This window comes from Pteropus medius, unplaced genomic scaffold (assembly GCF_902729225.1).
Source record: "Pteropus medius unplaced genomic scaffold, Ma_sr-lr_union100, whole genome shotgun sequence".
Taxonomy (NCBI): Eukaryota; Metazoa; Chordata; class Mammalia; order Chiroptera; family Pteropodidae; genus Pteropus; species Pteropus medius.
The window spans coordinates 10,251,798-10,264,242 of NW_024349519.1; positions in this window are offsets into that span (position 1 = coordinate 10,251,798).

The window sequence follows — 12,445 nt, forward strand, 5'->3', positions numbered from 1 at the left end:
CTTCTAGCTTCTCTCTGCACCAAACTGCCCTTGCAGCAAATCAATGCACATCTGTGTGAATTTGTAGGTTTCCTCCTTTTGGTTTCTTATCTACTGTTTGCAGTTGATGCTCCTTCAGTTAGTCATCAGGCAAACTTATAAATGCAGGTCCCTGTGGTTTTAAATTCGCGTTTCCCTATGACTTACTTCCAAATGCTTACTGAAAGCTGGAGTTTTGTCTATTTTATTTATTGCTTTATTTCCTGCATGTTAGAACAAGGTGACACTCAAACTAAGACAACAAATAGTATTTTTAAATGAATTAGTAAATAATTTACTGTAAGAAATAAACAAATTAGAGTAGATTCAAGATTATCTCTTGATAATAAGACAGAGAACATGCTCTCTGATTTGAATTTTGAAATCTTTCTTAAGCGAGAAAAAACAGTTATCCTAGCCTTCCTGATTAGGAATGATATTAAACTCAGTTCAGATTTTCTCGTTCTGAACTGATATCACGCTGATAGTCGTAGTAATTAGAACTTACCATAATACTTTACTTCCCTAAAAATTTGTTTATAATTTTCCAAAAATTTTTATGCCCATAGGGCTGTGTGGTACATTCAAACATCACTGGTCTTTTATAGCTTGGGTAGGAAAAAAAAAAATGTGACAAGTTTTAATAAAATTTATGTAACTAATTGGAAATTATCCTTGGGTTTTTATTTTCTCCATGAGCACTTATTTATATGCTCAGAAGTCTTACCGTATAATGACTGACATGTGCATGAGCTTTCACATAAACCACTATTTAGTAAAGAAAAATTAAGCTGTGAATAGAGGTATTAACTATAAGAATCTCTGTGATTAGAATTTCTGTCTAATGACTGTAAGGAAAATTTTATATTTCAGTGCAAAACTATTCATTGCTTCACATACACTCTCTGGGTCATCTGATTCTGACTCTCTGAGAGCTATTTTACAATTTTGTAAATTATAGATAGCTAATAGCAATCTTAAATAAATCCTGACTGTAAACATGCGAATTCTGTCCTGTCCAAAGGCCTTCTCTCCTGCTCCGTAGAGAAATAAGCTACTTCTGCCTCCATTTGCAGATTCTTCTCAGTATTCCTGATCTATAATAATAGAATCTGTTAGCATCTTCTTTATAGCTGGTTGTACCTCCTTACCAATGTCAAAAGAAAATTCAGAGAGCTTTACTTGATAGGAATATTTTATTGAGCAAGAAACAAACTTCACAAACTGGGAGACTTCAAAATCACAAGCGGTAAGAACCTCAGCTTTCAGCAGTTACAGCTCTGTTTATAAAGCAAGAATGAGGAAGTACATCATTTTCTATCGTGACTGGTTTCTAGAAACTTACATTCCTTTTAGAGTACTACCATTGCATAAGCTTACTTGTTTGTGGCTGGCCGATTGTCTCAGAAGCTGCACAGTCATGCTGACTTGAAGAAAAGCTTGGTTTTTTTTTTAATTTAAGGTCAGAGTGAGCATTTCAAAAAAATCAGGACAGCTGAAGTTTGGTGGCTACAAATGACTGGCTTAAGGATATGCTCAAATTGTGGCCTCCATTTTATTTTTTCTTTAACAACAGTTTCCTCATTAATGCGTTTTTTAAAAATTACCAGAAGCTGGGGGGAGGGAGGAGGTAGATGGTAGAAAAAGGGTCAAATATGTGGTGACAGAAAGAAATCTAATTATGGGAGACAAACATACAATGCAACATAAATATGACTTACTGTTGAATTATACACTTGAAATTTACTAGATTTCGTTAACTAATATCACCATGATAAATAAAAAATAAATAAAGATATACATAAAAAAAGAAAAAAGAAAAGGTGAAGGGAATAAGAGGTACAAACTTCTAGCTATAAAATAAGTCACGGGGATGTAATGTACAGCATAGAGAATGTAGTCAATAATATTGTAATAACTTTGTTTAGTGAGAGATGGGTACTAGATATATTGTAGTTATCACTTTGAATGATTTATAAATATAGAACCACCATGTCGTACACCTGAAACTAATACAATACTGTATGTCAACTATAATAAAAAATACCTAAATAAATCTTTCACACATGTTCATTTTATACCTGTATGACAGTAATGATTTTACACTTTTTAGGAAAATTATCCTTTAATTAAGTAATTGGTCAATCAGTGAAAGAATTAGTTAACTGCACAAGAAGGCTTATTAAATGAGTTCTAAATTTGGGAGTCTGGTATGCCTAGTGCATCATTAACAAAGAAAGGGTGTTTAGTAGCTGGTGTCTGGCTTAGTGTAACCAGAATTAGTTTTGTTGGGTTTTTCCTTCCCACACTTACCCATTGATCCAGCTGATCAGATTATGAACAGATAATTAAGGTGCAATTTGATTAGAAATTTAGTCAGTAGGCATGGTTTCTTTAAAAGCAAAAGTTGTCTAGAATTGACTAGCTCTAGAATATATTTTCTATGCTCCAAAATATATTTTAAATGTGGCTCGTGACAGATAGGAGCTATTCTTAGAAACAAAAAAAAAAATTGTTAACTTTTTCCAACAATTTCATAGTGAGAGACTGAATATATAAACGGACAGTAGCCAGCCTGTTTGATGATAGAACTCTGACCCACATTTGCAGCAACCAGTCCCAGAATCCGAACCAGTTAACCCCAAACACTCAGACTAGGTTAATGACTGTCAGCTTCCCTAATATTTGCCCAACTTCCAACTCAGGACCAACCAGAGAAAGCCAAATATGCTCTCCAAACAACCTCATAAGATGCCCTACTTCTCGTTAGTTTACCTCCTGCTCCAGGCCAGCAACTTCCAATCACAGCACACCTGGAGACTTCCCACTTCCCTGTGAGTTTCTGCCAAATATAAGTGATGCTGGCTGACTCTCTTGGTATATAGCAAACTCTAAATACATAGAATACATAGCTTATTTGTTTTTATTTGGGTGCTCTTCATTTATTTTCACAATATACACATTTATTCACTAGAGAATTATGAAATTTATTTGAAGAGTTTATTGTTGGCCCAGAGGAAGCACTCAGAAAACGACAGATTCCTTTGTTCTTTGGAGAGATCAGAAAGGGATTAGAAATTCCTTACCTAGATTACTAATATAAAATCATACAGAAAAGTTCTAGGACAGCAAATGAGAGAGTTGAATTATAAGGCCGATCATTTTTGTTTTAAATAAATGTAGTATTACAAATGAAACTTTTATATGAACATGTTTTTAATTTTCAGTACAGGAAAAATGTCCTTTGTCCCCAGTTTCCCAGTCTTAAAGCTGAAAGGGACATGTGCCTGGCCAAAGTTCTCATTGTTTATAGAAGATTAAGATCTAGGGAGAAAAAATGATCTGCCTAACAGCCTGTGGGGACTCCAAGGATAGCCTGAGTGTCTTGGCCATAAACCCCTTCTATCAGCCTCAAATAAGCACACACCTTAAGGAGAAACAGTGTGCAAATACAGTTTCAAGGCATGTCTCCAACAATCCTTCTAGGCATATTATAGCCCCTCAGTTCTGAACTCCAAACCTTGTTTACTCTTAATTCAGTTTTCTTTCCAAAGCAGCACTTTGCCTTTGCCTACTTTCCATTTTCTCATCAGAAAAAAACTTTTTCAAATGCATTATCCAGAAACCAAGAGGGCACAGTGGGCTCTTCTTCACAGGCACCTTGTGCCTCCCCTCTGAAGGGAACTGGAATCAAAATACCTGTACCTCCCAGTGCCCCAGAACAGTGGTTCTCAAACCTTCGTATGCATACTGATCACCTAGGAATCTTGATAAAGGTCAGATTCTGGTCCAGGTCATGGTGGTGCCTGAGAGTCTGCATTTCTAACGAGCTCCCAGGGAAGGCAGTGGCATCCGTAGGTATCACCTGAAAAGAGTTTTTAAATCACACAAGCACATCCCTCACTTTATGTTTAGGTGCAGAGTCCTCAGAGTGGAATCTGGGAGCTGTCGTTTTAAATCTCCTAGTGCCAGTTCTGTCTACAGACTTCTAGAACGATGTATTATTCCAAACTTCCCTGATAAGAACCACATAAGACGCTCGATTAGTTCCAATTTCCCAGGCTCTCACTGGGAGAGGCTGATTTAGTAGGTTTGGGATGGAACCCTGGAATCTATTTTGCAAGGAACACAAATGACGAGCTGTCCAAAAGTTTGGCAGACAGTGATCCTCAAATACAATTTGAAAGCGATTCTATTCTGCATTCCAGATCTAAGATTTCTTCATTTTTTCATTTTTTCATCAGTGTTAACTTTTGAATGATCTCCCCCAGGTCTTGGTAAACTGCTCTGTTTCTTTATCTTTACCTTAATCAGACTTTCAGATGGTGACTCCGAAAGGACCTCAGGCAACTGCAACTGAAGCATCTCTGATAGTTTCGTAAGTTACCATTCATTCATCCGATTTTCTGTGAGGACTGTGGATGGTTAGGACAGCAAAGCTTGCAGGTAACAGTGCCTAAGAGAGTTCCTTAATTATCTATTTTAGCGAATCGGGTTCCTTTATCGCTACACAAATTAAGTGGGTTTTCCGCAAGTGGGAAACATTAAAACTAAGTTTCTTTGCTTGCTATTGGAGCAGTTGTTTCACACCCAGAGGAGGCTTCTACCCAACCAGAAAACAGAGACAGAGTGGTAGGAACATATTTACAACACCACAAGGAAGAAACTCAATTAAACCAATTTATAGAGGCTTAAAAGGGCATGAAGATTTTGGCTCCTATCGATATTCTTTACAGACAGATGGATCATATTCCAGAGATATCCTCTGAAATCTTACGGGAGATTTTTCACAAAGGCTGTGACATAATAACAATAATAATTTTTTTAAAAACTATTTATTTGGTCTTTGTCCCTGGTTCAGGTTGTGCCTTCACCCTATCTGTTAAAATTGGAGCAAACAGTGAAGCTGCTGTATTCCTTAGTGATGGATGTAGCCCACTAGTTCTATAACCTTACCCCCCATGAATCTGTGTGCCCTGAAGGGAGGTACTTGCTAGGCCAGGATTGCTGCCTGTCATCTAAACTAGCACAGTAGCCAAACCTAATGTCCCTTCCAAAAGTGGAAAAGTATGAGTATAAATAAAGAGAAGGAGGACTAGTAGTTAAGGGTAAAGGAATGAATGAATAAGTTACAGAATAAAAGAAATCCAGTATTACACTGATACCTCAAAAGAGGTTAGAGCTAGAGATTATATTTTCTCTTTGCTCAGTTTATTAGATGCCTGAAATGGTGAAGCCATAAATATCTGAGACCAGTCTTGCTTTTGGAATCTGACAAGATTGAACAGAAGCCTGCAAACCTGAGTATGCTCTCTCTGGGAGGTATTTTCATAGAATAAGGGTGACAGGCTGGACTAATTATTAATGACTAAATGGGACCTTAGTAATGTGCCGGTTTCTTTTAACAGCTAGGATCCTCAAACTTGTGGTATATTTAAAAATATATATTTGGTCTTTGTCCCCATGTCCTGGAACAAAACTTTTAAAACATTTGTAATTCCCTGAGTGATAGGTGCATCTTTTGTTATTTATAACAAGTCCTTTTCAACCATTCCTGAGTGAGGTGGCTTTTGATGGACCCCTAGATCATCTAGCTGGGGTAGGGGCGTGTTGTCAGAAAAAAACAATCATGTAATTCAAGGACTGGAATTTTCAGTTCCACCCCCAGAACTCAGAGGAAGGGAGAGAGGCTGGAATCAAGTTCAATCACCTATGGCTAATGATTTAATTAATCATGCCTACCTAATGAAACCACCATCAAAACTCCTTGACAATGGCGTTCTGAGACTTTCCAGGATGCTGGGAGGGTAGCATGTCTGGAGAGGGTATGGAAGCTCTGCGTTTCCCTCCCTGCCCCATCCCTTCCCTATGCATCTCACTATTTGACTATTCCTGCAACGTAGTCTTTATAATAAACCAAGGACAGTAAGTAAAGCACTTTCCTGAGTTCTGTGAGTCATTCTAGTGATTACTAAACCTGGGAGGGGGACTGTAGGAACCCCCAATTTTATAGTTAAGTTAGACAGAAGAGTGAATAACCTGAGGTACTTGTGACTGATGTCTGAAGCTACGGCTGTCTTGTGGGACTGAGCCCTTAAACCTGTGCAGTCCAATGCTAACTCCAGGTAGTTAGTGTCAGAATAGAATTAAATTGTTGAACACCTAGATAGTGTACAGAGAATTGGAGAAGGCAGAAAGATGAATTTTAAAGTTTTTTTCTGTGTTAATTTTCACGTTTCTGAATTTCCCAAATTTTATTCTATTATCGAGTTTTAGTTTCATTCCACTGTGATTAGAGAACATACTTTGTATGATTTTAATACTTTTAAACTTATTGAGACTTGTTTTTCACCTAGTATATTATGTATGCCGGAGAATGTTCCATGTGCACTTGAGAAGAACACATTATCTTCTGTCATTGGATGTAGCGTTCTATTGATATCTGTTAGGCCTAGTCGTTTTGTAGTGTAGTTTAAGTTTTCTATTTCCTTGTTGATCTCTCTAGTTGTTCTGTCTGTTATTGAAAGTAGGTCTTGAAATCTCCACTTATATTGAATTTTCTACTTCTTTCAATTCTGTCACAGTTTTTGCTTCACATATTTTGGGGCTTCATTGTTAGGTGTACATATGTTTACAGTTGTAATATTTTCTTGATGGATTGGCCCTTTTATCATTATATAATGGCCTTCTTTGTCTCTCATAACTATATTTTCATCTTAATTGTCTATTTTGTCTAATTTTGTTATATCTACCCAGCTGTCCTTTGCTTTCTTTCTTCATGGAATATCTTTTCTTCTTTTCCTTTCAACATATTTATGTCTTTGAATCTAAAGTGAGTCTCTTGCGAGTGCAGAGAAAAAGGAACTCTCATACACTGCTGGCGGAACTGCAAATTGGTACAGCCACTATGGAAAACTGTATGGAGATTCCTCAAAAAACTAAGAATTGATCTACCATATGATCCAGCAACCCCTATTCTGGGTATTTACCCCAAAGACTTGAAAACTCATATGGGCGTGAAAAGATATTTGCACACCAATGTTCATAGCAGCATTATTCACGGTGGCCAGGACATGGAAGCAACAAAAGTGTCCTATGATAGATGATTGGATAAAGAAGCTGTGGTACACATATACAATAGAATATTACTCAGCCATGAGAAGAGATGAGATATTGCCATTTGTGACAACATGGATGGATCTTGAGATAATCATGCTAAGCAAAATAAGCCAGACAGAAAGTTGAAAATCACATGATATCACTTATATGCGGGATGTAAACCTAAAAACAACAAATGAACAGGACAAACAAACAGAGACTCATGGACATGGACTATAGACTAGTGGTTACCAGAGGGTAGGGGGTGGGGGAGGAGGAGGGAGGTAGATGGAGTAAAGGGGGTCAAATATAGGGGAGTAGGGGTAGGGTAAAGTGAGTAAAGGAGATCAAATATATGGTAGCTGGAAACTGGACTTTGGGTGGTAAACACACAATAGAATATACAGATGTTAAATTATAATGTACACTTGAAAATTATATAATTGTGTTAACCAATGTTACCCCAATAAACTTAATAGAAAGAAAGAAAAAAGGAGAGAAAGAATAAAGTGAGTCTCTTGTAGATAGCATATATCTACAAGATCATTTTTTATAATCCATTCTCATAATCTCTGCCTTTTAATTAAAGTTTTAACCCATTTACATTAAGTGTATACTGATAAGGAGAGACTTCCACCATTTCGTTACTTATTTCTTATATGTCTCATGTCTTTTTTGTTTTCTTATTTTTCCATTGTTGCCCCCTTTGTGTAAAGTAGATGTTTTCTGGTACTATTTTAATTACCTTGTCATTTGTTTTAGTATTTTTTTCTGAGTTATTTTCTTAGTGGTTGCCCTGGAAATTATAATTAATATATTAATTTATAAAAACCTAGTTCAGATTAATACTTAATTTCAATAGCATAGTAAAACTTTGCTTCCATATAACTTCATTTCCCCCCTCTGCTTTGTGCTATTAATGTCATACTTATTACATCTTTATACATAGTAGGCCTAATACTTAACAGATTACTATCTCATTCACACAGATTTATAATTACTGCTTTATGTAGTTGCCTTTTAAATCACATAGGATAAAAAATGTTACAAACAAAAAATACATTTCCAGTGTCCATTTCAACCTGAAAGATACCTTTTATTATTTGTCTGCTATTGACAAATTTTCTGGGCTTTTTTATCTAAAAATGTCTTAATTTCTCCTTTGCTTTTTAAATATTCTTTATTTTCCTAGAACAGTTTTAAATTTACAGAAAAATTGAGAAGATAGTATCCATATACCCTGTGTCCAGTTTCTCCAACTATTAACATCTTATATTAGTATGGTATACTTGTTGCAATTTATGAACCAATATTGAAGCATTATTATTATTTATTAAAGTCCATTTTTATTCAGACTTCCTTAGTTTCTACTTAATATTATTTTCTGTTCCATGATACAGCATTACATTTAGTTGTTATGTCTCCTTTTAGCTGTGGCAGTTTCTCAGACTTCCTGTTTTTGTTGACCTTGATAGTTTTAAAGAATACTGGTTAGGTATTTTGCAGGGTGCCCTCTGTTAGATTTTATCTAATGTTTTTCTCATGATATGATTGGAGTTATGGGTTTGGATAAGGAAGACCATAGAATTAAAGTGTCATCTTCTAGCAAAATTATTTTTGACTGTTAATGTTGACCTTGATCATGTGGCTGAGGTAATATTTGGAAACTGGAAACAGGAAAGTTACTATTTTTCTCCTTTTAATCTGTACTTTTTGGAAGGAAGTCACTATACATAGCCCATACTTAAGGAGTGGGGAGCTCTGCTGCCCCTTCTCAAGGGCAGAGTATCTCCATAAATTATTTGAAATTCTTCTGTATGGGAGATTTCCCAATCAAGAGATAATATTTATGCAAAGCATTGTAAATTGTGATATGGCCCCTCACAATCCACCCTTCCCTCAGGCCACAAAGGGGATCCCAATCTGATCTAGAGTGCTGGTCTCTCACCAGCTGGTCTACACTTTGTGACTCTGTCCCCTGATTCAAATGGCCTATGAGAGCTAGTAGTCTGAATGTGGACTTGGAACCAAGAAAGAAACTGACTCCTAGGAGCTGTCAGGGAACATATTTTCCATTAAGTGAAATGGATGGTAGATCTAGATAAGGCCATGCATGGAGAGGTATGATGTATCAAAGCCCCATGAAGGATACAAAGAAGTATGAAATGTTCTTATTTTCAGGAAAGTGACAGGGAAGATAAATTGAGCAAAAGGGAGTTCCTATTGTGTTTAGGCCATAAGGTGTTCCCTAAAAGTCAATGATAAATAAGTCAAGGTCCTTGGGAAAGGTCATTTCATGGAGAAAATTAATAGGAGGACCATTATATTACAGTTTGACCAATATTAGTGCTAATCATAGAGTTCTGCAGGCACTCAGAGCAGGTAGGTCTTCCTCATCCAAACTCAGGGCCAGGGAAGAAGGGTGCTCAGTAAAGTCTTCTGAAAGGAGCCTAATTTTTGATAGTGAAAATACTTAACAGATTACTATCTCATTTAATCATCTCTATAACCCTACATGGTAGGTACAACTATTATCCCCATTTTACAGATGAGGAAACTGAGCTTCAGTGAATTTCAGTAAGTTGCCAAAGTTTATATACTTTCGAAGTACTAAAGCTGAGCAGTCATAATCAGGCATAATGAGTTTTAACCACTCATATTCATAAACACCAACACTCATAACCACTGTGCAGCGTGAGAGATGACTAGTAGTTCACTAGGCTGCAATGGGAAAGGGAAGCTTCAAGTCAAAGCAGTCAGGGCGAGAATACAGGATGTGCTCCGGAAACTGAAGGATGTCTGGATTAGAGGGTAAAGGGAGAAAATGTTGGAAAAGAGGAGGAAGGGGTAGATAGGATTTATATGATGAAAAAGAACCATTGAAGATTTTAAGCATCACGAGCTAATATAAGATTTAGAAAGTATGCAGAATGGATTGTGGGGAAGGTGTATGCAGAATGGATTGTGGCAGAGAAAGATCAAAGAGACCACTCAACAGACAGTTACTTAATTCATACACCTTACTTAATTCGGCAAGTAGGACGATCTTAATTAAGATTGCAGCAGGAATGGAGGAGGACAGATTCAGGAGACACAGAGACTTTACACTCAGCTGCTTTGCTACCTGAGCAACACACTTTAATGAATCTTCTCAGATTTTCATAAAAAACAGAAATTTTACAGAGAACTAAGGCAAATGTACTGTAGACACTTTCCTTTGATGATAACACCCAGCTTTCTGACGTGAAGAATTGTATACATAGTGGTAATACTCCCCTAGTTAGAGAAGCATGAGAAAAAGAATATATTTTGGATAGAAGATATAAATTTGAGTTATCTGAGTTTACATTGAGTTTGTGTGAACTAAGGAACTCTGGCATTATGGGAAGTTCTAGAGGCACTAGGATGTACTCCTGGAGTTCAAAAGAGTTCTGGATTAGATATTGTGTAGACAGTCTGTAGGTGAGCAACTATTCTGGTTTGCCTGGGACTGAGGAGCGTCCTGGGGTATGGGGCTTTCAATGCTAAAACCAGGAGAGTCCCAGACAGAGCAGGACAGCTGGTCACCCTAGTACAGGTCTGGGATCCAAGAGAGAGACTTGAGTTAAAAATATACATTTGACCTATAAGTGATAATCAGGAAGTGGATGGAATCACCCAAGAAGAATGTGGTGTACAGAGAATGCTGCCAAAGAAAAAATCTGAGGAATGCTAACATTCAATGAAAAGTTTTGAGAAATAGTATTAAGAAATACTAACATTGAATGAAAAGGTGGAGAAACAAAAAACTGGCCGAAGTTGTATGGCACTGTCGGTTGCTCACCCAGTAGCCGTTCTCCCTTCTTTTATTCTGGGCAGCAATGGACTCAGCTTTGAGGGTGAACCGTGACTTGTCCGAGCCAATCACAGCAATCCTTTCCCCCTCTGCCAGTGATGGGTCTGAGGGTGGACATGTGACCCAACTCTGGAAAATGAGATTCGTTCATTTCTTCAGCAAACAGTGACTGATTGCCTACCAGGTGCCAACACTGAAAAGATACAATGAGAACAAATTCCTTGCCCTTGTGGAGACTACTTTATAGTAGGAAGAGATAAGATAATGAAGAATTAAAGACATGTCAGCTATTCATTATTCCTAATCAGAATAAAAGGAATAGAGAAAAATGGGCTGAGGTACAATAATATTTTATAGAGAGAGGTCAGGGAAGGGTTTCAGCACCACCTGGTGACCACAGAGGGAGAAGCCTCTGAACCATGCCTGAAAGAGCCCAGATCCTTGATGGCCTCTCAAAGCGGCCAACCCATCCTAGCTGATACAAAGCTGGAAAAAGGAAAGAGAAAAAAGTGGTCAGAAAACCAGAAAGAGTCGTGTCCTAGAAACTAAGGAGAAGGAGAGCCCGTAGTTGCAAACGCTGCACAGAGGCCAAGGAGGACAAATGTTTTCATGTCTAGTGGTGATCTTGACCAGGCAGTTTTAGCTAAGCCATGTTGGGGAAAGCCATCCTGCTGCAGGAAGGCTGAGAAAGCACATATCATATAACTTCTCAAGGAGCTTGCTGTGGAAGCGGAGGGTGAGAAACAGTGCAGCGCCTGGATGAGGAATACGAACCAGAGGACAAGATCCTTAAATTCTTCATGACACTGATAAAAAGTAAAACAAACAAACAAAACAAAACAAAACAAAAACAACAACAACAACAACACAATAAAGAGGGAGAAGCTACAGATACAGGGAATAATTGATGAAGAAAGTACTCGCAGGGCGTTGGGGGGGAAGATGCGTATGTGCAAATGGTTTTCCTCTCAGAAAAAAGAGCCAAAATCCTTATTATAGACTTCAAGGCCCTCACTACCATTTCGATCTTATCCCCGACACTCTTCCCCTTGCCCTCTTGAGGATTTAGTCACCCTGGCTTTCTTGCTGCTTTTCCCATAAGCCAAGAAAGCGCTTACACGGCTCTTTCACGTTTCCCCCAGACATCTAAGGCTCTACCTTGCTTCCTCTCATGTCTCTGTTCACATGACACCTTGTTCACTTTATATAAGATGAAAACACTGCCATGCCCATCCCAGCATTCTCAATCCCCTGCCTATTTTTTTTCTGTTCCGCTTAGTGTCATCTGACATACTCGTGTCTTGCTTATTTAATTGTCCACTGCTTGTCTTCCCCCACTAGAATATAAGCTCCATGGGGACAGGAACTTCACTTTCTTTACAGCACTGAGAAACTTGCATGGCACATAATAGGTATTCAACAAATATCTGTGATATAAATGAATTTGTGGCAAAGAAGTAGCAGAGACGATACATGAATTTAGAAAAAAGAATC